This window comes from Pteropus alecto, unplaced genomic scaffold, assembly GCF_000325575.1.
Source record: "Pteropus alecto unplaced genomic scaffold, ASM32557v1 scaffold44, whole genome shotgun sequence".
Taxonomy (NCBI): Eukaryota; Metazoa; Chordata; class Mammalia; order Chiroptera; family Pteropodidae; genus Pteropus; species Pteropus alecto.
In genome coordinates this window covers 695203-701413 of record NW_006436812.1, presented here as the reverse complement: position 1 = coordinate 701413, position 6211 = coordinate 695203, and the positions used below count along the sequence as shown (strand labels likewise).

Below are 6211 nucleotides of genomic sequence, written 5' to 3'. Positions count from 1 at the left end.
ATGATGATTACTGTCATTGTTATGATTATTATAATTATTATCATTATGATTATTAAGTCATGCTCCTAGCCCTCATGGAGCACACAAGCTAAATTTAATGTTACAGGAAAATATCCATGAGTAGACTCGGAAATTGCAATCAATAGCACCTGCTCTTTTGGGGAGTGGGCCCTCCATTACTTAAAATTTAAGTAAAGGCTGCCATTTATTGAGCATCTACTATATGCCAGTCTCTGTGAAAGGGCTTTGCAGTAATAGTTCGTTTAATCCTTAGAGCATCCCAGTGGGAGAAGGGTCTTATTATCTCCATTTACGGATGAGAAAATAAAGACAAAGCAGTTAAACCCCTAGCTTAAAATTCCTGTGTTTCTCTCTCCAACTTCACTTTTTTCTCCCCATCTTTTATATTTGAGAGGTAAGGCTGTTCTCCCCCGTTCCCTTCCACATATATCTGTTATTTATAGATATGGACACATGTCCACTTTCTCTATCTTTTTTCTGTGAACCAAAAAGCATCGTGAAAACACCACTATATAGAAGAATAAATTTCCATCGATTCCTTGCTGATTGCACACTCACACCAGGAAGGCCAAGATTTGTGAGCACTTCCTCGAAGGAGACATTTTTTTTTTTTACGCCTACAGCACCTGGTCTTCCTAGGTGGTCTCCCATCCAAGTACTAACCAGGCCCAACCCTGCATAGCTTCCGAGATCAGACGAGATCGGGCACGTTCAGGTTGGCATGGCCATAGACACTGAAGGAGACATCTTTAAAATAATAGCAACCCCCTATCACCAAAGGCAGAGTATTGATATTCCAGAAAATATTTTTAGACTGCTACCACCTGAAGAAGATAAATTGGACCTCTAAGGACTAAACTTTCCAGCTTCCTGTTGAAATCGCATTATTGCAAATCTCCACACCCTATGGGTTCCTGGCTACCTTCACTCTAACAGAATAGTTACCAGGAGTCAGGTGGATGAATGCAATAGCTCGTCAAGATCCCTATCTCTTCTTTTTCTTGGAGTCTGTGGAGTATATGACATTATACAGGAGGTGTGAGCCCCGCCTTTTCACTATCTTAAGTACAATTAAAGTTTATTAGCTTAGTCTGGTTTTCAGACAGAGATGCATCATCAGAGATGACCGTAATGGAATTCAAAATGCTCAGACACCTCTTATTACTCCAGACAGAGTCACACAGACAACTGCTGATCAGCTATCTCTAGCTGGATGTTCCCCAGATAATTCAAATTCAGTAAACCCAAGTCTGAGCTCCCGGCTCCTCAGGCATACCTATTTGACCTCCTGTATTCCCTATTCCAGGAAGCGACAGTATCCCAAAGCAGAAACTGGGGAGACATCCTTGTCCCCACCTCCCCTTTAATACCCAAATCCCAAGTCTGACCAATTTCATCTCCCTAATAGCTAGGGGCCTAGAAGGTACAGGTGAGTGATCTATGGTGAGTTTCTTTGCCATGGGCATGGAAGTTCTAGGGAAGTTCTAGGGTATGAAGTAAAAATTAAATAAGAAATGAAGCAGGATTTCTTCTTTGGAAGTTAGGATACTTCCAAACACCCAGGAAATGGGAATGCAGCCAGAGATCCTTACACATTGGACATTAGTTAAGGATGACAAAGATGAACTCCAGCGTTACATGTTTCATTGGGGATGTAAGTCAGGGCTCAGGTGACATGTGACAGGGGTAATGAATACTGTGCTGTCAGCCTCATCTCTGGGTATTGAAGATGCCGAAGCCTGAGCTAGATCTCTCTCCTTGTGCCCCCTCATCTTAGCCCTTAACAGAGAAGATTTTAGGTATCTGTTTACTGCCTATCTCCCCCAACAAGACTCTGAACTCCCTGAAGGCAGGAGCTGTGTGTAACGTCTTCCTGCACAGGCACCCCTAGTTCTAACACTTAGTCACTTAGTTGGCTAGGGCTAGCGCATTAGTTGGCTAGGGCTGCCGTAACAAATGTCCACTCATCGGGTGGCTTACGAACCACAGAAATTTATTCTCCAACAGTCATGGAGGCCAGCTGTCCTAAGTTAAGTTGTCAGAAAGGCCATGTTCTCGCCCAAGGCTCTAGGGACGAACACTTCCTTGCCTCTTCCAGAGTCTTGGGGCTCCAGGCGTTTCTTGGCCTGTGGCAGCCTCACTCCAGTCTCTGCCCCTGTCTTCACATGTCCTTCTGCCTGTGTCTCTCTGTGTGTCTCTGTGTCCTCTCCTCTTCTTATGAAGATACCAGTCATCGCAATCGTTGGCTTTAAGGCCCGCCCCAAATCCAGTACAAATCACCTTAAGAGTGTTAATTAAATCCTCGAAGACCCCATTCCAAAGAAGATCACATTCTGAAGTTCCAGGCGATGATGAATTTTCAGGGGATGCTATTCAACCCACTCCGGCAGGTGAACAACGAATAGCAAATGTCATGATTATTCGGTGTTCCTAGTCCGATCGCCTAGTCAGATTTCCTCATTATGGACTCACATTGAACCATGAGCCTTCTTTCTGAGCGTTTATTTCTGTTTGTGATTCGTGCTGATCACTCTGCTGATACCTGTGTTGCTCACTAGACTACAAGCTTCATGGGGATAGGGACAACTGTGGGTCTCATTCATCATTTTATCCCTAGTACCTACCACAGTTCCCCTCATATAGTGGACACTCAAGAAACACCTGTCGAATGAATGAATGAATGAATGAATGATCACTGACAGAAACACGCTGTATGTAGTTCCTACCCAGAGCTAGGTGCTCCCAACCAGTGCCACGAAGTCCTTGCTACAGAGCCAGCCACCACACACGGTTCAGCTGGCTCTCTCTGCAACTGGCTGAGTTTGTTTAATCATATTATACAGTGTGCGTGTTTTACATGATCAATAAATGTCACCCTAAGTGAACATGTCACCCAGCCTAATGGCTTCTGCAGAAATAGTTTATTGGGGTTGGCGTTCTCCTTTTTAGGTGCCTGCTCCAGTGAGGGCAGCGACAATGGGCCCAGGACCCTTGGTGTCACTTGCCTCCTTTGTGCTGTTTTATGCTAAATGAAATATGACAAGAGAGTGGTTTCCAGTAATTGCAATAATTGACTGTTGAAAGTCCATGATTATGTCATTAGCTCCTCTCTGAGTAACACGTCGTGATTGTGGCCACATCTCACTCCTTTGGAGACCATCAGAATTGCATGAAGGGGCAACCAGGAGAGTTTGTCCCACCTCCTGCTCCCCAACACACCCCCGGTTTTCTCACTCTAGAGTCTAACGAGCAAGGGCTGTAGTAAGAAGACCTGGGTAATTCTAGCTCCAGCCTGGCCGTTCGTTGTGTAATTGTTGGCAAATCTTTTTAACTCGGGCATCTCTGATCTTCAACTCTCAGGGTCGGGGTGTGGGGGAATTGGGAACAACCTCTTGTTTACCATCGCGGTTAATTTTATGTGTCAAATTCACCGGGCCACAGGGTGCCCAGATTAAAAACTCTTTCTGTGTGTGCCTGTGAAGGCATTTCCAGATGAGGTCAGCGAGGCGGATTCCCTCCCCGGTGTGGGTGGGCCTCGCCCAGCCCGTGGAGAAAGACAACAAAAGGCAGAGGAAGGAGGAAATTGCCCCTTTCTTCCTGCTGTACTGTTTGAGCGGTGACTTCTCATCTCATCTTCTCCTGCCTCCGAACTGGGACTAATGTCATCAGCTACTCTGGTTTCCCAGGCCTTTAAACTCAATCACACCGCTGACTTTCCTGGGTCTCCAGCCTGCAGCTGGCAGGTCATGGGACTTCTCTGCCTTCACAATTGCATGAGCCAATTGCTCATAATAAATATATATCCTATAGGCTCTATTTCTCTGGCATGCCCTGATTGACACACCTACCTACCAGGTAACAGTAGTTGTGGTTGAGAAGAGCCAGGTACGCAATTGTGTACAGTACTAACTTCATAGCATATGTATTATTTAAAACGCTTCCATTCCATCCATTCAGAGAAAGGAAGAAATAGCCCAACATTTCTAAGGAGCCTGTCTGAGCATTACTCAGATTCTAGTTTCTTGGACAATTTAAAGAAACTAAGATGAGGGAACACTATCAGCAGGTGATAAACTGAGCTTCATTATATTATGCCTTTTATTTCAGAGGCAGAGCCTGTGCTAGCAACCTTTCCCCCGCTCCAGTAATTCTTCCTCCTAAAAATGTACACACTCCAAGAATGTCAGTGCGTGGAGGATGATAGAAATTAACTAGCCAGAGATAGCAAATATGCATCAGTCCCTCATTCTTCCACATCCTCTTCCTGAGTTTTTGGTGGGCATTGCAATCAATTATTGTCCTCTTCCCCACAGAGCTTGGAAAACAGTCGTGCAATGGTAAATGTTTAATGACTTGCTCTCAGGTTGGGGACTGCGGGTAGGAGAGAGAGATCTGGTTTGTAGCATCTGTTCATATCCACGGTAGAAACATTCCCATCATGGCTGACTTCACCGTGACATCACTGAACACAGAGTCAGTAAGGGACATGCGCGGTCAGCTCTCATGAGCCTGTGGGAACTGGCTCCTGCACAGCAGTGGACAATACAAAGCTCTAGAAATCCATGGCCAACCATTTAGAATTGGCACAGAAAGAAAAATCATTTTGCTATCTTTATTAAACTCCCTACCTTTACAGATGAATAAACAAAGTCCCAGAGAAGAGGGGGAAATATGTATAAAATGACAGAGCAAATTAGAGAGCTAGAATACCCGTCCCCAGCACCCCGGTTCTTTCCTCTGCTCAACACCTCTCCAGAGGCTACATGGGAAAGGATAGATTCCAGATGATTCTACAGCCACTTGGCCAACAGTGGTTTGGAGAAGGAAACCAGAACATTGTCAGGTACTTAACATCTTTTTTAATCCTAACGACAATTGTATGAGGTAGGAATTATTATACCTTTTTGAAGATAAGAAAATGGGGACTTAGAGGAGGTGCAAAGCTTTCCTGAGGTTACCAAGTGGCGGAGCTGGCAAAACCATGCCTTAATGCCCAGGCTCTTAACCACTTGCAGTAGGCAGCTCCTGACATGGTCCCCAGTGCTCCCTCCCTCCTGTATCCATGGTCCTGTGTAATCTCCTCCCCTCGAGTGCAGACTGGAGCTAGTGACTTGCTTCTTAATAAATAGAACACAATAAAAATGATGAGACATCACGTCCGTGATTAGGTTACAAACGATGGTGATTTCTGTCTCATTGGTATTCTCTTTCTTGTGCTCTCTTGCTCACCCTAATGAAACCACCACGTTTTAAAGTATTCTGCGGATGGCCCACATGACAAGGACTGAGAAGACCCCTGGCCGACAGCTCGAACTGAGAGCTTGGTCCAACAGCCTGCGAGGAAATGAATCGCCAATAAGCACATCGGTGAGCTTAGAATTAAGTCCTCCTGTCAGACCTTCAGATGAGACTGCAACCTCAGCTAGCACCCAATGACAGCGTTAAGGGACCCTAAGACAAGGACACCAGCTAACCCATGCCTGGATTCTTGATCCACCGAAACCGTGAAATAATTAATATCGCTGTTTTAAGCTGCTTCATATTAAGGTGATTTGTCAGTGGTGGATAACTAATACAACACCACTCTGTCTAGCATGAACCATGCAAATAGGATGACCTGGGTGATCAGGTTACTTAACTACCCTAAAACTCAACCTTCTCTTCTTCAAAATGGGGGTCACAATAGAATCTGCTGTACAGAGTTGTTGGGAAATAGGATAAAGTAACACAAAGAAAGCGCTCAGTGCAGGAAACAAAAGCATCAAAAATAGGACTGGAAATCAGTCAAGGATTCTGTCTGGCTCCAAATCCTTGCATTTTCTACTGTGCTATAGTGTAGAAACGGGATGCGGAATAAGAAGTAAGGCGGACATGAGGTCGGAGGAACCTAGGGGATTTCCTCCTTCTGTAAACAGGACAGGGATGAACGAATCGCGTTTGGCAGGATTCAGGGCAGAGGGCCGGAGCCAGCCCCACACTGTGTGAAGATGTCTGGAGGATGCTGCGATGTCTGTAATGCAGTCGAGGACAGATCTATTTATTCTTCATCTAAATCTCAGCAGGCTGTGTACTTTCCCTTCGGAAAATAAAACTAACTGGTAAATAGATATAATTATACATTGCATGTAACCACGGGATATAATTATTGATCACGTTCATCCACGCATCGCAGAGGAAATGGAAATGGTTC

At 45.0% G+C, this 6211-nt stretch overlaps 1 non-coding gene across 1 annotated transcript; it reads right to left on the bottom strand.

Moving 5' to 3' along the window:
• Positions 1–635: 635 nt before the first annotated feature.
• On the bottom strand, positions 636–754 carry LOC112481646. The gene has a single exon (XR_003046983.1). It is a non-coding gene; the product is annotated as a 5S ribosomal RNA (ribosomal RNA).
• Positions 755–6211: the final 5457 nt, after the last annotated feature.